General features: G+C 44.8%; 1 protein-coding gene across 1 annotated transcript in view; it reads left to right on the top strand.

Moving 5' to 3' along the window:
- The first annotated feature begins 7,230 nt into the window (after nt 1-7,230).
- The window catches only part of VSNL1 (visinin like 1), a 120,752-nt gene continuing 115,759 nt past the window's right edge, over nt 7,231-12,223 (top strand). Inside the window, exon 1 of the mRNA XM_061433261.1 lies at nt 7,231-7,637. The gene's annotated coding sequence lies outside the window, so the exon portion shown is untranslated. The remainder of the gene's footprint in view (nt 7,638-12,223) is intronic.

Below are 12,223 nucleotides of genomic sequence, written 5' to 3'. Positions count from 1 at the left end.
TAAAGAAAAGGAATATAAGCCATAGATAGTCTAATTCTGCTATCATCGTTCCTTTTGTGTTGTCACTATAAGCAGTGACATTTTCCAGCTCAAGTGCACTGCTATGAATCCACAGGTTAGGCCCAACTGTAGAATACATGGGATGAATGGAAAAGAATGGAATAAAGTACTTTACATTCTTAAGGCTAAAGATCACCTGCACTTGCTAGAACTAGTTCTAACACTCCAAGAAACTTCTGGAAACTCAAAACGTTGACAATAATTCACTCAGCAGGGACATAAATTTTTATTGCAGATTGTTCAAATTTTCGGAGAAGGCAATGGCACCCCACTCCAGTGTTCTTGCCTGGAGAATCCCAGGGACCGGGCAGCCTGGTGGGCTGCCGTCTATGGGGTCCCATAGAGTCAGACACGACTGAAGCGACTTAGCAACAGCAGCAGTTCAAATTTTAAGGGGAATTGGTGACACAGCAGAGAATGATCTCTCTGAATTTAGATTCAATCATGGATTACAGAGATAAATCAGTCGTGGGAAGGGTGAAATGACCAACTGTCATTTAAAAAGTAGGCCTTTCAATTCCCCTTCTGTATACGAAGGCACAGAACACTCCCTCTATTTGCATGGGTATTACTCCTTCAGAGAGCAATCTTATATTTTTCCACTTATTTTCAGTTCAGTTTAGTCGCTCAGTCGTGTCCGACTCTTTTCGACCCCATTGAACCACAGCATGCCAGGCCTCCCTGCCCATCACCAACTCCTGGAGTTCACTCAAGCTCATGTCCATCGAGTCAGTGATGCCATCCAGCCATCTCATCCTCTGTTGTCCCCTTCTCCTCCTGCCCCCAATCCCTCCCAGCATCAGAGTCTTTTCCAATGAGTCAACTCTTCGCATGAGGTGGCCAAAGTACTGGAGTTTCAGCTTCAGCATCATTCCTTCCAAAGAAATCCCAGGGCTGATCTCCTTCAGAATGGACTGGTTGGATCTCCTTGCAGTCCAAGGGACTCTCAACAGTCTTCTCCAACACTACAGTTCAAAAGCATCAATTCTTCGGCACTCAGCCTTCTTCACAGTCCAACTCTCACATCCATACATGACCACAGGAAAAACCAGAGCCTTGACTAGACGGACCTTTGTTGGCAAAGTAATGTCTCTGCTTTTCAATACGCTATCTAGGTTGGTCATAACCTTCCTTCCAAGAAGTAAGCGTCTTTTAATTTCATGGCTGCAGTCACCATCTGCAGTGATTTTGGAGCCCAAAAAAATAAAGTCTGACACTGTTTCCACTGTTTCCCCATCTATTTCCCATGAAGTGATGGGACCAGATGCCATGATCTTTGTTTTCTGAATGTTGAGCTTTAATACAACTTTTTCACTCTCCTCTTTCACTTTCATCAAGAGGCTTTTCAATTCCTCTTCACTTTCTGCCATAAGAGTGGTGTCATCTGCATATCTGAGGTTATTGATATTTCTCCCGGCAATCTGGATTCCAGCTTGTATTTCTTCCAGTCCAGCATTTCTCATGATGTACTCTGCATATAAGTTAAATAAGCAGGGTGACAATATACAGCCTTGACGTACTCCTTTTCCTATTTGGAACCAGTCTATTGTTCCATGTCCAGTTCTAACTGTTGCTTCCTGACCTGCATACAGATTTCTCAAGAGGCAGGTCAGGTGGTCTGGTATTCCCATCTCTTTCAGAATTTTCCACAGTTTATTGTGATCCACACAGTCAAAGGCTTTGGCATAGTCAATAAAGCAGAAATAGATGTTTTTCTAGAACTCTCTTGCTTTTTCGATGATCCAGCGAATGTTGGCTATTTGATATCTGGTTCCTCTGCCTTTTCTAAAACCAGCTTGAACATCAGGAAGTTCACGGTTCACATATTGCTGAAGCCTGGCTTGGAGAATTTTGAGCATTACTTTACTAACATGTGAGATGAGTGCAATTGTGCAGTAGTTTGAGCATTCTTTGGCATTGCCTTTCTTTGGGATTGGAATGAAAACTGACCTTTTCCAGTCCTGTGGCCACTGCTGAGTTTTCCAAATTTGCTGGCATATTGAGTGCAGCACTTTCACAGCATCATCTTTCAGGATTTAAAATAGCTCCACTGGAATTCCATCACCTCCACTAGCTTTGTTCATAGCGATGCTTCCTAAGGCCCACTTGACTTCACATTCCAGGATGTCTGGTTCTAGATGAGTGACCACACCATCGTGATTATCTGGGTCATGAAGATTTTTTTTGTACAGTTCTTCTGAGTATTCTTGCCACCTCTTCTTAGTATCTTCTGCTTCTGTTAGGTCCATACCATTTCTGTCCTTTATCGAGCTCGTCTTTGCATGAAACGTTCCCTTGGTATCTCTAATTTTCTTGAAGAGATCTCTAGTCTTTCCCATTCTGTTGTTATCCTCTGTTTCTTTGCATTGATCACTGAGGAAGGCTTTCTTATCTCTCCTTGCTATTCTTTGGAACTCTGCATTCAGATGCTTATATCTTTCCTTTTCTCCTTTGCTTTTTGCTTCTCTTCTTTTCACAGCTATTTGTAAGGCCTCCCCAGACAGCCATTTTGCTTTTTTGCATTTCTTTACCATGGGGATGGTCTTGATCCCTGTCTCCTGTACAGTGTCACAAACCTCAGTCCATAGTCATCAGGCACTCTATCTATCAGATCTAGGCCCTTAAATCTACTTCTCACTTCCACTGTATAATCATAAGGGATTTGATTTAGGTCATACCTGAATGGTCTAGTGGTTTTCCCTACTTTCTTCAATTTAAGTCTGAATTTGGCAATAAAGAGTTCATGATCTGAGCCACAGTCAGCTCCTGGTCTTGTTTTTGTTGACTGTATAGAGCTTCTCCAACTTTGGCTGCAAAGAATATAATCAATCTGATTTCGGTGTTCACCATCTGGTGATGTCCATGTGTAGAGTCTTCTCTTATTTTAGGGGGGAAAAGAAGCATGTAGGAGTATAGACATAAAGGGTAAAACACTATGTATCAGAAAAACTACTGTACAGTTTTATTGTAGGTGATAACTTTCTGTTTTTCTTTAGGGAAGTTATTTTGTTAGTCTATCCATATATATTTTTAAATAGCATTAAAAAATTAGGATGTGTGTGTGCTCAGTTGCTCAGTCGTGTCCAGCTGTGCAACCCCATGGACTGTATGTAGCCTGCCAGGCTCCTCAATCCATTGGATTTTCCAAGCAAGAACACTGGGGTGGATTGCCATTTCCTAAACATAATTATTTTACATTATGTCTTCCCTCTGTAAAGATTAATACCCTTAGGTTTTTTAAATAAAGACCCTTTACCATACAAAAAAAGTACTATCATTATTCTCTATGAATATAAGTGTTATAAATTCATTTTTCCAATTCCTGTCTCTTTTCATTTTCTAATGTCATCTTCTGAACACTTTTTCTTCCAATATCCTAAATGCGCCCATGCCTTCAGTTCCACCCTTTTTGGCTCATATATTTTATACAGAGCATGTCCGATAAATAATATTACAATGAGCTGAGATCTGTTATATCACTGGCAATTTGCACTTTTACTGCCATTCTGTTTTCAGTTTGTCTATGTCACAAATAAAGTGGATGGAAATATTAAATTAATTTACTAAGTATTAAATCAGTTGTGTACACCTGAAAATCGTTCTTAGCTTTGTTTATTTTGTTTGAATCTCGGAAGAAGAGAGGCTAAAGTAAAGCTACTTCAGAAAAGAATGTTATTTGCAACTGAGGAAGGGAAAAATGGCTTATCAGGGGTTTCCAGGTAAGTGAGGGTTCCACCAGGTCCTCCAGAAAAAAAAAAAAAAAATCTTCCTTAAAGCACCTTTCTCCCTCCCTTCCCCCAGCCCCGATTTACACAGCCCCTCCCCAAACCTCCCGGCTTCTCAGGTGGCGCTAATGGTAAAGAACCTGCCTGCTAACACAGGAGACTTCAGAGATGGCGGTTCGATCCCTGGGTCGGGGATATCCCCGGAGGAGGGCATGGCAACCCACTCCAGTATTCTTGCCTAGAGAATCCCGCTGGGCAGAGAAGCCTGGCGGGCTACAGTCTATGGGGTCGCAAAGAGTCCGACAAGACTGAAGCGACTTAGCACGCAGCACTTCCCAAGCCTTCAGGATGTGAAAGCTGACACCGCGATCCGCAGTGTAGGGGACTTGGCTTCAAGTAATAGGGCAACTGCTACAGCTGATGGTATTCTCCGCTCATCATGGCCCAGCATCCCAGTCCCTCTGTCCCAGGGCCGCGCATCTCTGCTCTCTTGTGATCACAAGTGTAAATGACCGAAGAAGGAAGGAAACACAGGGCTCCCGCGTTTAGTGTTCTTACCACACTCCTTTTTTAGAGTTCACTCTACCATCCTATAGAAGGGAATTGCTTTCTGTAATTTAAATGATAATATTCCTTCGATGTTTTTAGAATCATCTTTCCTATGTGACTACATGTGACTTAGTGTTACATATATAAAAGGCATCACACAAAACATTTTAACAAAAAACACTAAAAAGATAAAGGTGCACAATAACTGAGGATTAAAAAAGATATCGCCAAACAACGCCTCAGTGCAAACGGAACTAACAAAATCTGCTTGCCCAATGAGACAAAGCAGCTTCACAAAAGCGCACGCTTCTAAATCAAATCTCCCCTACAAGAGAACACGGTTTAAAGTCTCAGTGTTCACTTTACCCTACACACAAGTTGTCAGTAAGTCATCTAAAACCTAACACAGCCACGAAAGAGACCTCCAGGGGAAATGAATAGGTACATCTCTCCGAAGAAATGGCATCATGACCCTTTCGGTTGATGCAGATTGCAGTGCGGAGAATGTTCTCGAGAGAGAAATCAGAGAGCACAGGGTAAAATGCTTGACAACAGAAATCGACAAAAGACGAGGAATCACTTTGAAAGCTTTTGGAGGTTGTGTCCCTGGACAACCAAAGCGACTCATTTGGAACTGACTTTTGCCCCCACCCCATCCGGAGAAACAGAAAGAATCCGACCGGGCGAGCCCCGCTGCGCAGTGCGCATTGCGTCCCGGAGCGCAGGGCTGGCGCCCGGCAGATCCACAACCTGCTCAGCTGCCGCAGCGCGCCGGGGCGGCGCGCCCTGCTCCGCGCCAATCCACGCTCCGGGTTTCCGCGGTCTCCGCCGCCGCGCGGAAGAGCCCCGCGGGGAGGGCGCTTAGGCGAGCCTAGTTCGGGGAGTCCCGGGAGCGCTCCTCTGTTCTATCCAGGGCTTCCGGCCCAGCGGAGCACGTTCCTGAGCTCTGGGCTGGCGAGGTTGGCTTTGAGCTTGAGGCAGCGGCTTAGTTGTCACCACCTGGGGCCCTCACCCACCACTGGCCTTCCAAAGCCAGAGACTTGAGGAGTTTCTCTTGATCTTTGCTTAAGTAGCCTCAAGGTCTTCCAAGCTGGGCGCCCCCTACTAGCAGTCAGGAGTAGGCACCCTCTTAGCAATGGAGATTTGTCTATCTCCAGCTCTTTTGCCCAAAGAGATACTCTTGGTGTCCTCAGAACCGAAAGGTTAACTGCAGGTTAAAAAAAAAAAAAGTTGCTGTACCGCAAAGTGAATCAGCTTCCTGGATGTGATAAGGTGTTTGAAGGCACTTTGCAAGTTGTAAAATTCTCTGCTTAAAAAGAAAGTCCATCTACACTGTGTAACAAAGAGTATCTTTGTTACCCCATGGACTGTAGCCTGCCAGGCTTCTCTGTCCATGGAATCTTGCCAGCAAGAGTACTACAATGGGTTGCCATTTCCTCCTCCCAGGAATCTTCCCCACCCAGGGATCAAACCGGTGTCTCTTGCAGTGGCAGGTGGGTTCTTTACTACTGAGCCATTGAGGAAGCCCCCATCTTCACTGCCCCTCAGAATTTCCCTCTCTTGAAAACTCCCATCTGAATGAAAACCTCGAGAGGGATTTTGTTCCCTGCCTTTACCCCCAAGGCATTGAAAAATGCCTCAAGTAAGTGGGCAGGTGGTCAATGAATAATTGTTAAATAAGCAAAAGTACCAGAGAAGGCAATGGCACCCCACTCCAGTAGTCTTGCCTGGAAAATCCCATGGACGGAGGAGCCTGGTAGGCTGCAGTCCCTGGGATCGCTAGGAGTTGGACACGACTGAGCAACTTCACTTTCACTTTTCACTTTCATGCATTGGAGAAGGAAATGGCAATCCACTCCAGTATTATTGCCTGGAGAGTCCCTGGGACGGTGGAATGGTGGGCTGCCGTCTATGGGGTGGCACAGAGTCGGACACGACTGAAGAGACTTAGTAGCAGCAGCAGCAGCAAGAAAAGTACAAACAACACACTTTAGGAAATTAATTGGGTTGAGAACATTTGAGACTTCACCTTGCTTTCCTGGTAGAGAAGCGACCAAACATTTACTGGGCACTACTCCTTGCCAAGTCTTCTAGGCTTTGGCTAGGACAGTCAGGATCTGGGGAGGGCTGGCAAATGTAAGTGTCCTTCAAAGACACAGAAGGGGGCTTTATAAGATGGCTTAGTCCAATCCCTCAACCCTGGATTCCCATGAGGGCTCATTGACTGCCCTTCTCTGCCCACCACAGCCCCATCCAAAGCATATTCAATAAAATGTATTTAGTGCACAAAGAAGGCACTTATTGGTAAATGTTGGTTGATGATTAGCATGATTGGCCCAAGGTCACTCAGGACCAGGACGAGAGCTTCAGTCTCCCCCTCCCTTCAACACACAGCTTCTCCAAGGCCGTTGGGGACCACGATCATCCTGAGTAGAAGGCTTTTAGAATGCCTGGCTCCCAGTGCTCTCAGTTTAAGACCCTCGGAAGAAATGACCCACGCAAAGTGCCAACCATAAGGGTTTTCTTCAGAGTGAGCCATGGAGACAAGCTTACAGCTTGCTGGACACGTTTCCTTCGGAGCAAGGGATTTCTGCAGTTTTCTCCTTAACCTTACAAGCCTGACAAAGAGGGGGCCGGGGGCCCTCCAGGCCTGAGGGTGGCAGGAAGCAGGCTCCACGTGTCCCATTTCTGGCCTCAGCCTTCATCACCAGACTTGGCTGGTTAACCGCGGGGGCGTGGTGAGGCCAACTCGCTCAGCCAGTCCAGGTGAAGGGCTGCGCCAGTGGCCAGGCTCCCTTTTCCTATCTACTTTCCTTCCGAGTTTCTGCTAAAATCTGGAGACGTGGAATCCACTCGCGGCAACTCCGAGCCTCTCCAACTGAGCATGCGCCAATGCCTGGCTGCTTTTGGTCACCGGCCCCAGCTCCCTCTGAGCTGGGCTGCGGAGCCGGAGGAGGGAGGAGGGAGGAGGGGAAAGGGGAGGGGGTGCCTGGAGAGGCGGCGGCTCGCGCGCCTGCGCATCCGGCTCCAGGGACCCTAGGTTTTCTATGGGATTCCCAATCTGCAGCAGAGACCTACCGGAGCGTGTTGCGGCGGCGACTGGGCTTGCAAGGCGCGATCCAGGAGGGATTTAAGCAGCCCAGAGCTCCACTGGAAAAAAAAAAAAAAAAGAGCGCGAGAGAACCATACCCAGAGACGGCTTAACCGTTTATCTGAATTCAATATATATATACATACATTTATTTATAGAGAACTGTTGAGTTTTATCATTTTCGTTAAGTGACCGTGAGCAGCGCTATAACTGTAAGTGGAAAATACAATCTTCGTTGCATTTGTGCATGTGTAGTGCAGCCAATTGTCTGGGAGACGCTTGGGTTATTGTCACCTACTTGGCTTTACATAGATACGTCTAAATGCATGGTGTGACAATAGCTTTGTTTAATGCTGGTGATCTAAACGTATACTGTTAGTCCATAGGGGACCTTTTGGAATAATGGGGGTGGGGGAAGGGGGAGTGTTTACATGCGGCGTGTTTGGGGAATTGCCTTAGGCTAGATTTAAGACAGGTGAAACTGAGGTGCTTTTTAAGTGTGTCTATACATACGCAGATTTCCTTACACAGATTTAAGTAGCTAATGGACCGATTGTGAAGTTTTCCGGTTGCTGATAAAACTATTGAGCGGTTGCAGTCAAGTACCAACCTGTCATCCGTGGGGCTGGTGCACCATTTTTCTCACCGTGGAAGAGGAGCGAACGTGTTTGTTAAGTAAAACTGAGTGGACGAGATGGTGTGGAGACCAGGATTGGTTTCCAAAGTGGGGTGTTTAGAACCACAGGGCTAGGCGCAAAATCAGCTCATTTCTCTGTTAGTGTTTAGAAATGAGAAGATAATTTTCGGTTTTGATTTTTCATCACGATGGTGAATGGGCAGAAAAAGGAAAGATGTTCAACCACCCCGTCAGCCCGGTCTATTTTGAACAGAGTATGAGACTCAGAGCCTTTGAATGGGGACTGTCAGATCCAAACTAGTTACCTGCCTTTGCATGCTGTATTTGCATTCCAGAATGCAGGGATGAAAAAATATAAAACCAGATGTTTTACCTTTGGTAGTGTTTCTTTAAAGGAGAAAAGGTCGTTCTGTGTTTTGAGTTAAAATGGATTGTTCCTTGCCCAGATACTGAAGAAGGGTCTTTGCAAGGTCAAACCCCCTGTGGAAATCAGGGGGTCTGGGGAACTGGGGAAGGGTGCAGGAAATGATGATGCTCTCTGTGGGTGCTCAGCACTGCAAGGAGATGCCAGAGTGAGAATACATTTTTCTAGAGTTGCCCTCCTGTCCATATTTCGGAGATCAAAATGAAGTGGAAATGCTAGTGGGTGTAGAAAAAAAGTGTATACTATCTATGTGTCACATCTCACTTGGAGACAAGAGGACCCAGGGAGCTGTATTTCTACATATTTAATTTTTCAATTTAAAGGAATTTCACATTGAAAAAATTAAAAATGAAACTCTTGGGAAGACACATTTTTTTCCTCACTACCGTTTAAACTGGCTATTGTTGTCTTTGGTGGAGGCGGGCGGGGGCGGGGGGATGGTGGTGGTGTAGAGGGGTCCTGCATCATTGAACACCCCACTCTTGAGCACACGCTCATTAAGCTTCGGTGTTTAACCCCAGAAAATGCTGCACTGAAGCAGGTTGGCAGAATGGCATGAGGCAGGCAGACAGGAGAAGAGCATGGCCAGTGTGTGCTGAATTTCCACAGAAAAAGCAGATCCAGTTTCTAGGATGAAATGAAATACGTTTTACTCCAAATAGGACAAGCCATTTTAGACTCTTGACCCTTTAGTCAGTTCAACTATTTGGAACCTTTCAAAGGAATCTACAATTTATTTAAGTGGATGAAATTTGAAGTAGAAAATTCTAGAAGATCCTCTCCTTGGAAACCTAAAGTGTAAATCATACTGCCATCTCGGTCCCTCCTTTCTTTACTCCAGGGCAGAAGGACCAGTCGTTTGTCCTAACTGAGCCATACTCCTTGTCACCAGTGAAAGTTGGATCAGCTCTCTGAATGGTGCAGGTGCAGCACTGAGTTGATAAATGGGTGGAGGAGAAAGAAGGGGGAAACCTGGTGTGAAAGCTCATAGATGTTTTCTCCCAGATACCCTGGTTCATAAGGCTGAGTTATAGAGAATCGCATCGGGCAAAGACCTTCGAAAACATCTAGTCCAAACCCTTTGTTTTATAGATGAGAAAATTGAGGCCCAGAGCCGTGAAGCTAGGGGAAAGTCAATTAACTTCGAGTCTATGGAATAAAGAATTAAAGAGTAATGTTGAGGGAAAATGTTCCCTTCTCTCTGCACTTATAGCATCCTCAGTGACATCGCTGAGGTCTTGCAACAAATAATTGCCTGCTCCCAGCACATCTTTCGAGAGAGTCCCGAAGGTTCGTTTTTTACACCACTGCACCTCTCTTTGCCTCTCTTTTTTGGTAAGGTCTCCATCTCTTTTTGCTGTTGCCCCTCACTTCTAATATACCCACTTCATTAGATGTTTAGTCTGGCCTTCCTGGCATCTCAGTCAGTTCCTTTGGAATCCTTCGAGTTTTTGGAGAGAACTGACAATCCAATTGGAATCTTCAGCTCCCGTTTGAAAACTGTCCAGGCCCATCGCCAACCCCTCTCTGCTCTGTTCCCCAGAACCTTTCAGGGAATCCAGGCTTCTGAGACACTGCAGGTATCTCCCCTTCTGTTCTACCTGTCTCACCTCCTTCAGCTGTGCTGCAGCTGCGGGCACTGGGACCTAGCAGAGTGAGGAAGTTGCAGTGTCAACACACAGCAGGCGCTGCCAGCTCGCCTCTGGCTCCTAGAAGGCAGAACCCAAATCCAAGATGCCTAGCTGTCTCCAGCCTTCATGGAAATCCACCAGACAAAGCCACCTGCAGAGAGAGGGACTGAAGGCTGGGCGGGAAGACTGAAGGAAGACACCTGACTGTTCTTCCTGAAGTCGGCGCTATAGAGGAGAGGAGAGCAGCTTTTTAAAGCCTTTAGAGCTTTTAAAGCGCAGTCTTGCTGGACAGGGACTGCAAAGCAGGCAATAATTATACCTGCCTAATTTGCCCTCTTCTTTCCTTCTTTTTTTAATCTCTTTTCCACTCATTTGCTTTCTCTATTTCTCCTTCATATTCTCCCTTTCATAAAAATTTCTTGAGTATCTGTGCCATGAAGCTCTAGGCCTTTTAAAGATAATTCAGTCATCCCTGTCCCTTCTCCCCAGGCACTCAGGAACTATCACAAATGTCCCCTTTGGGGAAATGCCAGGAATTCTTACCTGAAAAAGCTGAGAAGTTGGGGGAGGCTTGAGAAAGACAAAGTCTGAGACTCTTCCTCATTTGAGAGATAAGCTAAATACACTTGACAAGTGTTGAAGCTCAGAAAGCAAGGTAGTGAGTTTCTCAACACATTTCCCAATTAACAATTTAACTTAACCATTTCCCTCATGGTAAACTTTTACTGAGTTGGGATGAGCTCTGTCTTGGAGAGAGTCTGTCCCTAACACATACTCTTGGGTCAAATGTCACCTGGCCTTGCTGTTCTGTTCTGAAAACAGCCATGTCCAAGCTATTCTATACACCACATACCTTATACAGAGGTCAGAGACTTGTAGCTACTAAAGATGCTTTGCTTTGCTGCGGTATAAATCTCATTCTGTAATAAGACAGCATGATTAGAAATGTCCTGAGCAAGCTATAGATTTTTCTATTTCTTTTTTTCAAGCAAACATCCAGTTCTCTTTATTGGGATGCAAATAAATCTCCTAGCACTACAAAAGTACGAGTCATATGAGAGGTTTACAATGGTCCCTAGTACTGTATGTAGGAGGGTTTTAAATAAGACAGATATCGATAATTAAAAGCGAATTAGTTCAATCAAGTTACAGTATCATCCTTCAGATTAAAGTGCTCTGATATTAACTAATGTGGCAGCAAACGTGATCCTGAGAAGGAATCCCACTGCCAATCATCTTGCCTCTTAACTTCAAAACAACAAGAATGAACACAGTTCGTGTAATAACCATTCTCTCCTCAAGCCCTGCCCACCCCCTTGGCTTGTGACATTCTCTCCTGAGGAGAGATGTCGGGATTTGATGAGATTCTGTCTCAACTGGGACAAAGAAAAATGAGTAATATGGAAAACATTCTAACATCGGGTTACTAACAAATTAAATTAAATTACCTGATGACTCTGTTTAGTTGCTAAGTCATGTCCGACTCTGTGACCCCGTGGACTGTAGCCCACCAGGCTCCTCTGTCCGTGGGATTCTGTAGGCAAGAGTACTGGAGTGGGTAGGTTTTCTATTTGGGTTGCGTGTATAAATGGATTCCAAACCTTGCTGAGGAGCTCCCTGTGGAATTTTATAGACTGACAGTATAATATCAATATCAAATGCGTGGTTTCCTAGTTTGCAAGAGCAAAATATGTTTAATGTCATTCTGAAGGTCTTTTTCTTTGTGTTGAATGATTTTTATGTTTCTACGATTAGCAATTATTTAGGAAGATAGAAAGGCTCTCCTTATAGAGGTGATCACATGCCGTTGATCTAAGGCTGAAATTGACAAAGTCCATCTCAGTTACATTATTAGATGTAAATATATTAATTTTCTAAAGTATCAAATGGCACAGAGATAAGTGAACAAATGGTTGATATTTCTACTATGTTGGTGGTTAATTCACATTATTTATAGAGTATGTGAACTGGATGGGATCCATATAAATTACCTAATCCATCCCTTCAATACATAAAAAATTGTAGTATAGTAAGGAACATTTTCCTGAGGAGGGCATGGCAAACAACTCCAGTATTCTTGCCTGGAGAATCCCATGGACAGAGGAG

Source organism: Bos javanicus, chromosome 11, assembly GCF_032452875.1.
Source record: "Bos javanicus breed banteng chromosome 11, ARS-OSU_banteng_1.0, whole genome shotgun sequence".
Taxonomy (NCBI): domain Eukaryota; kingdom Metazoa; phylum Chordata; class Mammalia; order Artiodactyla; family Bovidae; genus Bos; species Bos javanicus.
Note: the sequence above shows the minus strand (reverse complement) of the source record. Positions and strands in the feature narration are given on the sequence as shown.